Source organism: Epargyreus clarus, unplaced genomic scaffold, assembly GCF_041222505.1.
Source record: "Epargyreus clarus isolate Ecla_fem2 unplaced genomic scaffold, WU_Ecla_fem_2.2 ptg000027l, whole genome shotgun sequence".
In the NCBI taxonomy this organism is placed as follows: domain Eukaryota; kingdom Metazoa; phylum Arthropoda; class Insecta; order Lepidoptera; family Hesperiidae; genus Epargyreus; species Epargyreus clarus.
The window spans coordinates 9,385,592-9,403,112 of record NW_027332234.1 but is presented as its reverse complement, the minus strand read 5'-3'; the positions used below and the strand labels follow the sequence as shown (position 1 = coordinate 9,403,112).

Below are 17,521 nucleotides of genomic sequence, written 5' to 3'. Positions count from 1 at the left end.
TTTCGTTTGGGTTAGAATAGCATTCTGATTTGTTTCGTACTGTAAACTATAAACAGAGGATTGCTAAACACCTAAATTGGTCCATTTGCATTTGACAGGGTACTGACTCATTCTGGTTTGCGTAAACAAGCCAATATAAACCAACGTAACAAACAGTTCGCACCGATTTAACATGTACAATATCGAGTTCGATTCTTGTCAAAACATATATTTAAAAAATGTAAAATATTCTTCTGTATTTGTAAAATGTAAAAAAGATTGAACAAAAAGGATAATCATGTGTTATAAAATAAAGAGAAAATATTAATTTATGAAGGTAATTGCATTTTGTGATTTAACACTGAAAATGTATGAGAATACTGTTTTATTCAATAGATTTTAATAAGAAAAAAAATCAAACGCAGAATTACTCGTAACGAAGCAGTTTATGCGAATCTCGTTTAATTTTATTAGGTATAGAATCGTATTATTATATTACGGAGTATTCCTACAGATTAAGATTAGTTTTAAGCTCAACGATCTTGGGAAGCCTATGAGCCTATGTATAGGAACTGTTGATTGAAAGAATATGGTATGGTAGACAATTCCGCATAAAATATTCATCCCACGTGTAATATATTGCGTCATCTAAGAGCACCTTATCCACACAAGAGGATCGGATAATGATTTAGTCGAGCCTTATGTAAATGCATAATACCTACTAATATTAATATTAATGGCTACGTCAACACATAGGCTTATAAAGGTAGTACGATACAAGTCCCTTAATACTATAAGGACTTCATATTTTTTAAATACTTTTAATTTTTATTACTTTTTTATTTTTTATTACTTTTAATACAGGCACAATTTATTTTAACAGCGCTTTTCATTTCGTGCATGTTTACGCACCGCGTATATTAATTATTTCGCTAGTCCCATCGCGAACCATATGCGTGTGTCTATGTATACGATACAAGAGGCAAGCGTACGGGTGGGATACGCATGTACCGTAAACAGGCGCGACAGGAAATGCGCCCCAACGGCAACTCCAACGTTCAGACAATATTTTTGTACTAGTGCATTACCTAATTACAAGACGGAAAATGACTAGTTAGCCATTGTAGGACATTTCCATTTTGTAACGGTGTAAGTTTGGACCTTCGATCAACGATACTATTTCGATCGTAGTCTTGGTCGAAAGTTTGGACATTTCAATGATGACTCTAATTTTATTTGGTAAGCCGTTACTGAAAAAGCTCCTGACAATTTTGTTTCCTATACTCCTACCCAGCCGTGTTATTAATACATAAAAAACAATAGGATTAAAAATAATTGTCGTCTAATTTTTTGATCGGTTAGTATTATGTAAATCAAAGCGATTGTTTAAATCAACTACGCCCAGTAATTTGAGCCAATTAACATTACCATTGCTAGAATCAATCGGAGTAAGTCAAGGTTCTGATGCCAGGCGATCGTGAGGCACGTTAAAGTATCATGGAGTCAATTTAAATAATTTAAAGTTAATAAGCTCGCTGGCTAAATGCAAGTTTCCGTACAAGAAACTTAAAAGAGCTGAGAGCTTTGGTTTTCAATCAAAGTTTAAACGGCGCAAGTTGAAATTTGTCTAGTTTAAACTATCCTTCCTTGTTCTACTTACTGAAATTGATTTTTATTTACGCCAATTGTAACTGAAATAAGAAAATAATTCTATATTGTAGTGTTAATCTGAGAAATTTATAATTATTTAAATTATAGAACATTTTTAGGAAACATTTTTATTTACAAGAATGTTATGTAATTATGTTGTATAAAAACAACTTTGAAGGTGGTTGGTGAAGACCCCTTTGTGGTTCAACTTAGGAGGTACTAGCGCTATACTTTTTTCAGCTCTATGAACAGTATTTAAGTATTTATTTAAAAATATCTTTTTGGACTTCGAAGTACCTACGTATAAGCCTATTCTACTCTATTTTTTTGTAGTCTCGAACCGAAAAGGAAGCATAATAAATACCTTAAGTTTAGTAAACGCTTCTCAAAATTGGCTCCTCTACATAAAACGAACAACACTATTAGATAGAAACTTTGTACTTACAAATTAGGTGCTTTTACTCTTAAGTAAGATACATAAGTTTGCAACTGTACAAGTGAATGCACGAGGTACACACGGGGCGATAATTACTTGCGACTTGAACCCCAAAGTTTGGATAACTCAAACATATAACTTAAAAGCAACACGGCCCTTAATGAGAGCAGGGTCATATGCAGGAATTATGAACATTAGCGTGGTAACTATATTTGGCTGCATTATAATTTGGGAGACTTTAAGAGTCAAGACTGCGTATTATTTATCTCGGGAAGGTACTAAGAGGAGAATGGCTGTTATTCCTATATTCGTTGTCACACATAAAATATTATTTATGATGAAAGTCTGAACTGTAGTATTTATTAAATCGTTGCAGACTGTTTTGATACCTAAGTATGAATTGTTTACATAAAGACTAGAATAAAAAATGGCGGCATTTCTGTCACGATTCTTACAATATAATGTATCAGCGATAAATCATTCATAGATCGTTATTTTTGTCTACACCGCAACAAATTAAGCCAAAATTCAAAATATTTTTATACAATTATAGTAGCAAACTAGTATGCGGTTCACCTGATTGCTAGTCACTATTGCCATTAGTGGACATCTGTAACCAATTCCGTATAAAACAGGGGTTCTACCTAGAGCCGATCACACACATGTTGTCACACATAAAGACTTATGTGCTCGCTTCATATGTAAGTCAGCCACCGCCACCACCCACAAATCTACAAAATGTATGCATATTTTAGGTTTATTGGATTACTGCTAGTTTTTGGAAAACGGATAACATTTTTGAGCCGGAAAGACTTTAAATAAAGGCTTATAATAAGGCGTCTTTATCACACCTCATATTATAATTCAAGCAGCCAGTCTCAACGGGTAACAGGACAACGTAAACGCAAGGTGAAATTCGGTACGAGTGAATGGCTACAAAGGATGTAGCGGGTGACCCCACGAAGAAGCCTTGGTGGCGCCTGCGCATTCTAAATACAAATTATACTTGAGCGGTGTGGGAAATACTCGTATGATACGTAATAATTAAATTTTATTAATAATTAAATTGTTAGGTAAGAACAAAACTATTTAATAAAAGATAACTGATTATTTAAATATGATTTTAGGTCAATCCGCGGTTTTTAAGTGAACTTATTCAAACTTAATCTTGTTATGTTAGGAAGTTGCGAGATCATGGATAAAAAGTGGCAAAAATTTATTATGACATTTACATACATGTTTTATAGTGCCTACGTTGAATTTTTCCATCACTTGAATAGATCAAACGATTGAGAACCGGATATGCCTATTTACATAATAGAGTGGCAAAAATTCCTAATATTATGAGAAAGTTAGAAATAAAATGTGAAAAAAATGTTTTAGGATATGCTTTATGGATAACAGCTGAACTCAGCGCACAATTTATATACAAAGCCTGTTTTTTTTATTTTTTTATTTAATTTTCTTGTAACACCTTAAACTAGTGTAACAAAGGGTAAACTTAATGCCTCATGGCAATTTTATGAAATACATAAAAGGAGTGCAGATAGAATCAGCCGAGTCCTATCCTATGGACACTTCTATCTGCGTAGGTAGTAATTTGAAATTACTTGAATAAATGGCTTTATCACACCTATCAACAGAACACAGCAATACTTAACATTTCCTTTTCAAGCCGAAGTAAGTGTAGCTGTTGTGCCTTGGGAACTAAACCGTGGAAGGTCTACCATTTTTGATCTCCTGTGCATTTTGCCAATAGTTTGGTTACTGTGTTGAGAGTATAATTCTCTAAAAACAATGTTAACGTACAGAAATTAATTACTGTTTTAGAAGCAATGCGTCAGTCCCTCCTAACCTCGGCTCTCCAGCCTTCAAGTCAGTTTACCACTTGAACGGCGAGGTGCCATTGCGAAAGTTGACAACACGGTACGTGATTCGCCTGCAGAGGATTCTCGTTCTTGTTACGTCATAACGTTTAAGCCTCTTCTCTGATTCCAATTTGTTGAAAGATTTTATCACCCTTTTGGGATGTTAACTCAGAATTCAACCACGACTAACGTAATTTCGCAAATGTGACTAGATTTTAAATGGATTGATTTTAATTTATAAAATATTCTTTTCCAAGTTTAATGTTTATAGAGAATAATGAATATTTCTTAACATTATAATAATTCTAACAGTTGAAATCTAGGTATGAGGTATTATCGATATACTAAAATAGATGCACAGTGCACACACATATTGATATTAAAATTTACGGCACATATATCTACTATAAAATTTACTGTACTATGTCCATATAGTAATATAAAATGGTCATATATAAAATAGTAGGTACATATAAAATGTCTTGTGATTTAAAGTCACTTAAAATGCGGGATCGATATCTCAATTTCTGTGGGAGAGAGTACACTTATCGGCCGATAAAGATTTACGAAGGCCCAACATGTCATTAAAAGAAAATTGATATCCAACCGGGGACAAATATCTACATTTGTTAATTTATTTCTTTACTAGCTGTCCCGGCAAGCGGTGTGTTGCTATATAAATAAAAAATGTTAAGGGTGAACAACCCTTATCACTTAGGGGTATGAAAAATAGATAGTAGCCGATTCGCAGACCTACTGAATATGCATATAAAATTTGGTGAAAATCGGTAAAGCCGTTTCGGAGGAGTACGGTAACTAACATTGTGAGTTGAGAATTTTATATATATGATTTATATTGTAACAAACACCTCACATAGTTCTATGTTGGAAACAGGCGTTATCACGTATTTTATACCACCTACACACAACATTCGAATACAAAAATGCTTAAGATTATAATACATATATCCTGAATAGATATTGTACTTGTAAAGTAATCATTGTAATAGGTAGGATATTACTGTAATAATAGGGTTAACAAGAACAGAACTACAATATATTGTTGATAGTTTGATTGATTGAAAAACTGGCTGTCTGTTATAATCCCAATTGTTATATTTTGGGTTACGACTAAGAAAATACTATAACTTATTACATACATATGTATATGTTTACATATACATTTGTGTTATACGGAATATTTTTCAATATGAGAGAAAAACTTTTCGCAAACGAGGTCAGTGGCAAATGTTGGTGTAATTTAATTTATATATCGGATCCATGATATCATAACTTCTAATCGTGTTGATAACCTTTATTTAGGTTTCTGTTGGCTGTTAATGGGCTTGATGGTAGGCAACAATGCGACATTAAGACCCACACGAAGTACTTGTATCTAAACAAATGTAAGTTATGTCCATATACATTATACTTTAAGCAAACGGGCGAAGGTTGCGGTGGCGTAACTGGGTAAAGCAGTAAAATAACGAACTTGTAGGTAGGTATGTAACATATCTTTTAACAAACGTATTTTGGACAGCCTCTCTCTAAGCGCTCTGTGATCTTGTCTTGATGTCAGCTAAACTAGTTAGAGAGTTACGTACGTAATACATTTTGTCATAAAATTGCTTGAAAGCTTTGTAATAAGTGAACGTTAACAAGATATTAGCTACCCAACATAAGCGATAAAACGTTTATCAGAAAGCATAATTGTTTAATAATATTTGAAATCTATTTTCCGTGACACCTATTTCGAATAACTTGGAAAGTAAAATATTATCTGAATAATTTTTTTTTTATAAATAACGCGAAACAAAGTACGTTAATTAACTGTTTTCCCGTGAAAGGGTGAAGTAGGGAAATAGGGAATACCGCCATCCGTAGTTTTGGTTTTTTCTTGTTTTGTGTACGCAGGAATCTAGGCCGCATGCGTAACACTTGTAATCTGTTATTTCTATATATATACTTTTTCTATCATGCGTGTTACAATCATGCAAACTTTATTTATATCAAATATATTGATTTTAAAAGTAAAAAAAGATCCAAATAAAATAAGAAAACAGAAATCGTTAGCAACTAAATATGATAATTATTAATTCCGATTCTAAACGTTTCGATTGAACCGCAGTTATAATTATAATTTTCCGAGGTCGTAGGTTTCAACGGAAAGTGACTCGAGTACCGTCGACGGAATACGTTGTTTAGTTCAAGGGTAGGTGCTTCAGGGTTAGCTTATGGAAAAAAAGAAAATTAATGACCTTAACATTAATCATTTTGTATTTAAAAATTAGATAAATCAAAGTAATCTGGTTCAGTTACTATTGATAAACTTCTTTCGATACAGATTGCAATTCACACCGGCGGCTATTATAGGTATATGTTTCTCGCATTCATTACAAATTATAGTATTTATTTAAATAATTTATACATAATTATATATAGAATAGTAACAGAAAAAAACAGAAACTGCTCTTATGAGATCAGCAATGTTTCCATTAAAAAACTTGCATTTGTAGTAGGTACTTACATAATAATATAATTAAATCAAAATGAAAAAATCAAAATTGCCTAGCAACAGTTTTAACTTTACAATAAGCAGAGTGAAGCTTTATTTTTTCCTTTTAATGGATAAATCGTTAACTAATTATAAAAAAATAAATAAGATAGTTACACGAAAATAATAAGATTAGAGAATCAGTATATTAATTTATTTAATAAATCACAAATATTGTGTTTTTCGAATACAAGAAAAACAATTTGATTATTTCAGCTTATTCTATTGATTAGTAAAGTTATTAAACAAATCGTGGTAAACAATAGGATCCAAAATTGTTTTTGATCCAAATTTCAGTTTCAATTCGATAGTTCCAACGCAAAATTTATTCTTGGAAACCTTGGATTGGACACTCGTTTAACTATAAATCATATCAACTTAATTTAGAGTTCATATGATTACGGTAGACACATCAAAGGTACGATATAAATTAGATACCTACACAAGAAACGAGGGATTCTCAAAGTTAAAAAACTTGCATTTGTAGTAGGTACTTACATAAAAATATAATTGAATCAAAATGAAAAAATCAAAATTGCCTAGCAACAGTTTTAACTTTAGAATAAGCAGAGTGAAGCTTTATTTTTTCCTTTTAATGGATTAATCTTTAACTTATTATAAAAAATGAATAAGATAGTTACACAAAAATAATAAGATTAGAGAATCAGTATATTAATTTATTTAATAAAGCACAAATATTTTGTTTTCAAATACAAGAAAAACAAATTGGTTATTTCAGCTTATTCTATTGATAAGTAAAGTTATTAGACAAAGCGTGGTAAACAATAGCATCCAAAATTGTTTTTGATTCAAATTTCAGTTTCGATTCGATAGTTCCAACGCAAAATTTATTCTTGGAAACCTTGGATTGGACACTCGTTTAACTATAAATCATATCAACTTAATTTAGAGTTCATATGATTACGGTAGACACATCAAAGGTACGATATAAATTAGATACCTACACAAGAAACGAGGGATTCTCAAAGTTAACTACACGTACCTTTATTAAACTTCAATGAACTGTGAATTCTTTTAATAACCGGACTATAGATATAACATAATAAGTTATTAAAAAAAAGAAATACAGTCACAAAGAGGGATAGATATGTATTATTAATTATTTTGATAGATGGCCTCGTTTTTGTAGCAAATTGAGTCAATTCCAGGAGCAATTTCGCAATTACGTCAATTTTATCGCGTATCCCCTACGTTTTAATGGCGTACCCCTTGGTACATATAAGTTTGACAAGCCCTGAACTAGATGCGATCAGCGAGACCTATACGCGATCCGATCTCACTGTTCTTAGCATAACAAGAAACTGATAGGGCATCCTTGTGCAACAATTAATCATCGTCAAAACAGCTTGATAAGTAAACAATGCTTAAGGAATCGTGTTGCGGAATCTCATTAAGTACCTGCGACGTTCGATTGTTTCCACGTCATTGTTACAAATGATCATTAATTGTGCTGTGTTGTCAGTGTTACGAGATTAGTGGGTAACGTAACCTTATATCAATTTGTGCTCGTGTATGTAGGTAATTTGATTATATAATTGGTTTCTTATACAGCTAAAAAGCATGGAAAAGGGCAAAAAATGAGGTAATATATTGTGCGCAGGTGTTCAATCATAAACAGAAATACTTTAACGAAATAATATAATAACGATTGTTCTTGAGCGTTATGAGCTGGTTATAAATATAACTAAACTGAAATAGATCAGTTATCCTATGTAAGATCATTACTAACTGGATTGCTTCGGACTAAATTAATTTACAAAAATTGTCGTACCACACCCAAATAATATAGAACACAACACCCAACCATGTTAAAGTTCTTGACACATAAATGAATTAGTATATCAAATAAATATTTTAGCGGTGACACGGCTGTAAAACCATAGTTTTATACTTTTGGTACCGACATCATTATTACCAGTAGGCTACCATATTAACGCAGGAATAAATTAGGTAGACGTTAAGAACGTTATGTATGAATGTATGATTTATGGTAAACAATAGGTATTTTATTACAATACAATTAAATCACGAGACCGGTCACATAACAGACCATATTAAAGTCCGTTGCAATTAAGAAATATGGGGAATTCTCTAAGGTTTTAATACAATTATACTTCCGTAATAGTTACTAATTAAACCTACGGTTTGCCTACACGTGTACTACAGTACGTAATTATGGCTAAAATATACCTATAAAAACACTAATAGTAAAAACCGCAATAACTAGTAGGGCGCATATTAAACAGATCTAATGGCTGTAGATTACGAAACGTTAAATGAGACAGGTTTAAAAATATTATGACGATAGTAGAATAATAGAATTTGACATCGAACTACTTATTCGGCGATAAGTATCAACTAGTGACAATGAGGTTTATGTAAAAGTATATACAAAAACTTCAGTGCTTGGTTGAACGTCCTAGACACACTCAAGGCCTAGAGCGCCACGGGACCAGCTGAGCGGTGGTGACCGTCAGCCGGTTCAAGGGCGTCGGGTGAATGCCACCAGTCGTATTTTTTACAATCGTCATTCGCTTACGTGATGACTGATCTTATAGAAGCCGGATGGTTACAGCCCGTCGCTATACATATAACTAATATTTGAATCGTAATATACGTATGGTATGGTACCTTTTACTTCCATATCATGAACAAGGCAAGTCACCACATAAACTTACTTCTCTTAAGTAAGAAAATAAAGTTATCAAAACTCTTTAGAACTTTATTTTTTATGGATTATAGCTAGTCTACGTATAAAGAAGTTCCGTATAACATAAAAATAACGCCGTTTCGCGATACAATGCAATCAGACGCCGAGACACAAAAAGCTTAGACTCGCACTTTCACACGGCATTTTCTCGGAGGATGATCACTAACAAAATAAAGAAATTCCGGCAAGAGATAACAAGTTACACCTGCGGGGAGTTGGGATAACTAGCTATAACTAGGTAAGCGTAAAAACCTTTGTTCTTTCACGTCCGAGGGCCGACTCCACGAAAAATTATCTTTTTACTTTTTGCTGCGTAGCTCCCCGAGCGGACCCGAGCAGGTAGCTTGAATACAATCACGCTATGTAGTGGTATGTAACTATGTACATAGTTCTACTGCAGTGTTGAAGCGAACTTTCGTACAAAAGCCTAGAGATAGCCGACTTACCGCATAGGTTTCGTAGTTAAATAAACCAGCGATGAATAGCTAACTTTTGTTTTATTTTGTTCTTAATAAATTACAGAAGTTATTCACACATACACACTGGAATGTGGGGTGTACTGTTATTAAAATTGAGTTGACATTTCCTGGATACTTATACTATATTTACCTGGGACATTTACAAAGGCATAGGTGAATATTAGGCAGTAACTTAAATAGTGTAAGTTTTATTATCATAAAAATAATACAGCGACATTTAAACTTACTTGCATGATTGCAAAACTGATAAACACATTTTTCCATTTTTGTGTGTATGTTTGTTCACGGAACTTGTACTGGATGGATTTAAATTTACATAAGTTATTTTAAGTCCTGAGGCAGACTATGAACCGGACAGCTCTATAAGCAGGAGCTCATATATTATTAAAGTTATACTCACACGTAAGCCAATTAAATGTGCTATGTATGTACCTTAATGTTTATGTGGATTCAGGTGAATAAATATAAATAAATCCATGTTGTTCACAACAATTCAACATTATGGTTATCAGAACTCTATACAGTTGATCTTAAGTGCAATCATTTGAGGTCATCTAAGGATAAGTAGAGACATCTCATGAACACCAAGGCCTTTGACTGTATTTAGTTATTTCCTAGGTAAAATTGCTTGTGTAATGCCATTATGAATTGTAAAGTATGAATTATCTAGCAGGAAACCAAATAGAAATAGGTTAATAATAATGGTGACAATATTGTTAGTAATATTTATTGCAGTGGAAATGACATGATGAAGTGATGTCAATGTTTTATTTAAAAGTAGATGTAATTATGTTATTAAAGGTTAATAAAATATTAAATTGTTATTTTTTATATTATTAAATTTAACACTACACTTGTAGGAATCAGATCTCATCTGGGGTTGACTAAAGATGTCCATAGGCAGCGGCAACTTTACCATTAAATGAATGTTTGCTTCCAAGTTATTTATGATGAAACTAAACAAGTTAATATATCAACTAGCTCAGGATTCATTGGTGCAAATACAACTGTTTAGTAAAGGAGAATGCCCATTCTTGGTACTGGTTTTTCTTCTGCGTCAAAATGAAAGTAATATTAAAATTATTTATTGTTTTTTTTACGTCGTTTGTCCATCAGAATTTTTGTTTTGAACAGGGGATTCCATTTAAGATAAAATAAGACGATATGTTGATTGTTGTTCTTAAAAAATTAAATGGTGGATTAGGGATGCGATCTGAGATCGATTAATCGAAGAATCGATCTTTTGGGCCCAAAAAATCGATTATTTTAATCGATCTGCTGTAATGGATCGATTCAGTGAATCGATCCTTCACCCTAGAAAATCGAAAGTCGATCTTTTCGAAGTTGGTTAATGTGTTATAGACATTTTTTGCTGACGGATAGGTACTTGTTTGCTCCTGATGACCTTTTTTTTTTCGAATCGATTCAAGAATCGATCTTTTTCGGAAAGAATCGCCATCCCTATGGCGGATTTTAAACCCTGAATTCAATAAGTTCCATTAGTGTTGTGACTAAGCAAATAATTTCATTACAATCGATAATTGTTTATAAAGTGACAATTTGATGGCAAGGGTACCCAATTTTTGCTTTAATCGATTTTTCGTATTGCAATGGTCAAATCGCGTGTTGTTGATTGGTTCTCGTAAGAATAATTTCAAATGCATTTGCAATAATAAAAATCTTTATTTTTATAATAAATTATTTTATTTCATTTCGAAGGCATGCGAGTGACTTAAGAGTATGGATGCTTACACAGAGATGGCGCTGCAATAGAACATCGTTCGTAATGAACGATATATTTATATTTTCTTGTTATTTTACATCGATGTTAAAACATAACATACAACACATAAAACAAACAATTTATAAACATTAAAACATCGATGTTGTTTTAACATCGATGTTTATGAACGAACTTCGATGTTTTAAAACATCGATGTATCGTTGCATCCCTACTTGCGCAATATGACATTATCGGTGCCCGGCCGCCATTGTCTATTTTGTTGTGTCGATCGAGTTTTACTCTCCACCGAAATAAACTGTAAAGTACTGTGCTCATTTATATTATTGGGAACGTGTACTTCTTGTTGAATTGAATATACCCTAAAAATGTCAAACACATTGAGTGAGGTGTCGCTGATAAGAACATTCGACCGGCGGAACCGGTGTATCAATTGTTCTTTTTTGATACCTAGAAACCAACGAAGGCATCCTTTGGAACAAGCGCCTAGTTCAATAATCAACATATTGCAGTCATGGATAACTCCTACACAGGTGAGCTTAATTTATTTGACTCTTATGAACGGGCATCACCTACCTGACACATTCTATTTTTTCTTTCTATTAATTCCTGAATGAGGAAAAATATGAAGTATGTATTATTTTTAAAAAGAAGGGATGGCCCCTTAGCGTATCTTATGTATTATGGTATCCAAAAAATACCTCGCGTAACAGGTACTAAGCTAATTATTATTTTATACAGAATAGTTCCAAATAAGTAACAGATTGTGATATATATTTTTTTATTTCAGCTGTCCCCAGGAAGCATTATTTGTACTGAGTGTTCTGAACTTCTCACAAATCAAGCAAACACAAGAGAAACAGTTTTAACTTTGCCTGCCTTTGGACATAGGAGTGTCTGCTTTCCTTGTGGAAATTCTATTTTAAGAGCACGTAGGACATACTCTGTACAAGATCGTCAAGAAAGGAACATTTTACTGAGATTGGTTCCGCTACATCTGGTAAATAATTCAACTCATTAACAATATGCTTATGCAGCTTGAAATAATACTTATTATTGTATTTATACATTATATACATTTTAGGTTTCAAGAATGACACGTGTGTGTGCTGCTTGTTGGAGGTCAGCTACAAGAGAAGTGCAACGGCAACAGCAGCATGACTCCAATCGCCCTCACCTGGAAGATCTTGTGCTGAGTGGAAATAGTATTCCAGATCCACCTCCTCTTCCACCACTGAGACCACATATAGTACCAGAAGTTACACCAAAAGTCACATCATCAGTATATAGACGTGCTGCTAATACATCTGGTCACTGTATTTTTGTGAATTGTTTTGAACCTGAACGACTACTTATACCATCTTCTTTAAAGGAACTATTACTATATAAAAATAAGTTCTATGTCCCAGCTGGTGCGCGTGTCTGCCAGCACCACCTAGATAATGGTCCTTGGCATGAATTAACCTCCCAGTTAAGAGATTTCACTGGTAGGCAATTTGACAATATTTTAAATATGATGCAACGAGCAAACAGTCATACATTAGATTTTTCTAATATTTCAACGATGCCGACTCATTTATGCAATTATTGGCTGGGTATGAACTCGGGTCAGTTTCATGAATTATTAAACTGTGTGCCAAATCTAGCAGAAGAAGTACCAAATGCTATCATAGCTTTGTGTATTTATCTAGTCAAGCTGCGAACTGGTGACAGCAATGAAAGATTGGCCACTCTTTTTAAAAAACCACGGTCTACATTAGAACGATTGATGACAAATGTCAGAAATTGTTTAGTAAATAATTTTGTCCCCTTGTATTTGGGATTCAATCATATGACTGTAGAAGATGTTGCTTTTAGAAATAGGATTATTCCTGAAGGAATTTTTGGTAACCCTGAAATGCCACCACATATTAAACCTGCAATAGTAATTTGTGATGCTACTTATGTATTTCTCCAAAGTAGTTCTAATTATTTATTTCAAAAGGAAACATATAGTCTCCAAAAACTAGACAATTTAGTGAAACCATTTATGATAGTGTGTTGTGATGGTTACATTGTAGAATGTCTGGGTCCATACAAAGCCACTAGTAATGATGCATCAATAACTAGTCTAAACTTAAGAAATGAGGAATCTTGTTTAAGATCATTTTTTAGAAGAGGTGATGTTTTTATTGTTGATAAAGGTTTTCGAGATGTCATAAATGAACTCCAAGGACATGGATTTGTCACATATATGCCTGAGTCTCTTCTTGAAAATGAGCGCCAATTAACAACCGAGCAGGCAAACCGTTCTCGTTTAGTAACCATGTGTCGCTGGGTTATAGAAGTTGTGAATGGTAGGGTAAAAAGAGATTTCAGATTATTTCGTCACGTTTTTAATAATAGAGCTGCTATGCACCTCAAGGACGATTTTAGAATTTCTTGTGCCTTATTAAATAAGTTCCATATTGTCATAGATAATCCACCGGAGGCTTTAGAATATGTTACAATTGCTAAAAGTAGACTTTCACTTGTCAACCATTTGGCAACATATGTAGAGCAAGAAAATATTAATAGAAGGAGAGTATGCTTCCAAACAATCGATAGTAACAATCCTCATTTAGATAGATTTCCACGACTCACAATATCTGATTTAAAGAGGTTGGCCCTAGGTACTTATCAAATGAAGCAGGCCCGTTCCTACTACGGGGAACATGTGCGACAATCTGGAATGTATTCTGTCGAAATTAATAATGAATTAGATGATGATGTTCCTCTCGTCTTGGGTTTAAATAACTATCTATTGAGAGGTAGAATTAAATCCCGACATGTGAACAGTCGCACATATTACACATATTTATTATTAAGTAAAGACGATGCTGTAGCAAACACCCTAGATGCTATAGTAGGTTACTATTGCAGTTGTCTCGTTGGTAAACGAACCGTTGGTTGTTGCGCACACGTAATGACTGTGGTATGGTTTCTAAGTTGGGCTCGCTTTAATGACTTTGATGCTCCAGCACCATATTTAGATAATTTTTTCGATGAGTGTGAGTACGATGAATAAAATCATCATCTTTAATTGTGTTATAATGAAACAGTTGTACTTGTGTGTGTTGTACCAAAACTGTAACTGGGTCCAATAAAACAATTCCATGAAAACATTTGTGTTTTTTTTCCACTGAATCTCTTTAAGCTGTTGTTTATTTGTATTTACATATATTTTTCACGTTTACATATATTTTTTACATTATGCAGCAACATGCTTAGGTTATTTTAGGTTTCTTACCTATTACCATTAAAAGTAAATAGAATATGTTAATCGAACTTCATTATGGGTACCTACTATTAGTTAAAACCGTTCATCAAACGATCTACCTTAACCAATAAGTCGGGTAATTTCGATTTTGAGGTTATGTTACATTTCGGCAAATAACTTCAGAACCCGGGTGCTGATCTAAAAAATAATTATTGGGGATAGTAACTGGTTAATTATACATTGTCCACAACAAGTTTCAATTTGATGCAATTCTGGACGGCGGTCCATACATTCATGGGCATTGTCCTTTAAGAATAATAACTCAACTATCCCCCTTTTTTGGTAGCTTTTCTGTATATTATGTAATATCAATTTATTATATCAAGGAAATACCATTGTGACTACATCAACAAAGGATGTTTCTACATGGAGCTTATTAGAGATACATTGCAGCACCAAAGGACAAACTTAGAAAGTGGAAACACATGATGAATGTTCCTGATTATACCCTTTTTATTGTTTCTAATTTACCTAATTATGTATGAAACTTATGTAGTGGTATTGATTCCGTACTAGGACCACAAAGACTTCTATTACACTCACCTTTAAGCTGATAAGATACTGCAAGTAATAGTTAACTTTTTATTTATGTATTTCCACATATATAATTTGTAACAAAAAATGTGTAACTTGAAGAATTTGTAACATATCATTAGATATGTACATGATAGTAAAAACGATAAAAAGCAGTAGTAATAGTGGTAACATTTACATAGAGGAATTTATATAAATACCTACATTTTGTAACATAAATTGTAGCAGGTAGAATTAAGATATTATCTTAATTTATATTATATTTAAATGTAAACTTTAAAGACTTTCATTATCATTGTTAAATTTATTGCTTTGTTTCGTAGCTTAGCCTTTTAGGGAATACCTAACTACTTAATTGTATTAGTTTAATTTCCACAATTAACTATATATAAAAAATACTCCACATATTGTTTATATGCTGTTAATGAAACTTGTTTTCTCTTCCAAAGTTTCGATTTAAAATAAGTAAAAAAATCAATAGCTATGTAGAAAAGACTTCTTTGTATGTGTTATCACACATAATACTGTGTAATGCTACTTATCAAGAAAGATAACCTCTTTTCCTAATATTTGTTTGAGTTTTTGATTCTATCGCTTGGGCATAATATTGCCTAATAAATTAAACAGTTGGGTTAATTCTAGCACTTAATAAAATACTATATTTGCCTATTTTAACTGCAGTACCAATACGAAATTTAATACTTGTTATAACTGAATGTTGATCAGCGTACACACAGCCTACTGTTTACATTTGACGCAAAACGATTTCTGCATCAACAATGCAATTGAAAACACACTCCACGTTTGGCAGATGCCAAACAAATTAAAGTATTATACTTCGTTAGTACATACCCTAAAACTTATAAAACTATGCGAAAGTATTAAAGTAACTCCGCCAAAGTATCCAAAGTACGTCTCGGAATCGATTTCCAATTTTTCTAGCCAACCGAAGCGTCATTCGTAGAAACAATGAAAAGTTTTTTTACCTTCGTTTTCGTGACTCCACGATGCCGCTTTAGTTTCCCAGCGCTGAGTACAGTTATTCACAGCACTTATCATCACAATACGATAAACAGATTAATAACTACTCTACCATTAAAAGATAGAAAAATATTATATCTACAATTAATTATTTCTAATATAAAATACACAAGCAGGATAATACAAGCAAGGGTTCGGGCATGACACAAAACAAACCAATAGAAAAAGAGAAGGACTAGAACGCGACGCGCATGCGTGAAACTCGGACAACTGTCGATAAAACAGTTCCATAGAGGGCGCTTATTTGTCAAATTTACATTCATATTTTTGTATGGCAACAAAATTAAGTTTTGCATAATCTTATTAATTATTATTAAGCATATTTTATAAAATAAAACATGTATTGTAATGTTGTATATAAAATTATAAAATGTTAAATTAAATTATAAGTGACAGGCTAAATCTTAGAACACTCATGTCATTACTTTGTATTACTTGAGTTATGTAGCGACATCTAGATTTACGATATTAAACTAAAACCATTCCTCCTAACCATGTGTTTTTTGTATTTGTCACTAGGTGTCAGCTTAGGAGTTATTTCACCTAGTTGGTAGCTATTCTTATTCTTCCCGTAGATGGCTCTGATACAATATCAATTAACTGTCTAGTTCATATTTTTAGGTCTCGGTAACATTAGAAAATTGATGGTATTTTAATGAAGGCTGCTTTTTTTAACTTGTGTATAAGCTTTAGTATGTAGTATAATTAATTTTCCCGAACGTAGAGCAATGAGTTTTCGTCTTTTTCTGAAATTATGGCCGCAGGAAAACTATATTTTTGTAGAATTATTTGTGTGTCAATTTATTTAAATAATTTATTATCTTGGATACTAATAAAACAAACCTCTTTCGTAGGTAACAAAACTTTCTAAAAATACATTTCAATACAATTTCCCATGACTTGATGATATTGTTTATTTATTACTAGTAAATTATAGTATTATTTATTTATAGACGATTAATCCACACGGATATTCGGCCGGATAGGTGTTACTATCCGGTATCCGGCCGGATAGTGTTTAGCTCACCGGATAGGCCCGATACCGGATAGTTGCGATATCCGTTGCATCTCTAATAATTAGGTAAATTACAAAAGTAGACATAACTAATATGTTTCTTACGGAATTCTAGAAAAATGCTGTTAAAAGATTAAAAAAATATTTATTGTCCATATGTTGGTTAAGTTATTTTACGATCACCCAAACCGGCGG

At 32.8% G+C, this 17,521-nt stretch overlaps 1 protein-coding gene and 1 long non-coding RNA gene across 4 annotated transcripts in view; one reads left to right on the top strand and one right to left on the bottom strand.

Moving 5' to 3' along the window:
* Nucleotides 1-16,522, bottom strand: part of gus (splA/ryanodine receptor domain and SOCS box containing gustavus) — a 105,990-nt gene extending 89,468 nt beyond the window's left edge. For 2 of the 3 annotated variants that reach the window (XM_073088453.1, XM_073088455.1), the window contains exon 1: nt 16,257-16,522. The gene's annotated coding sequence lies outside the window, so the exon portion shown is untranslated. Of the gene's footprint in view, nt 1-1,639; nt 1,671-16,256 lie in introns of all 3 variants that reach the window. The other variant, XM_073088454.1, reaches the window with a different exon arrangement.
* Nucleotides 10,719-14,579, top strand: LOC140753894 (uncharacterized). Its single transcript, XR_012103611.1, has 3 exons — nt 10,719-11,971; nt 12,229-12,438; nt 12,523-14,579. It is a non-coding gene; the product is annotated as an uncharacterized LOC140753894 (long non-coding RNA).
* Nucleotides 16,523-17,521: the final 999 nt, after the last annotated feature.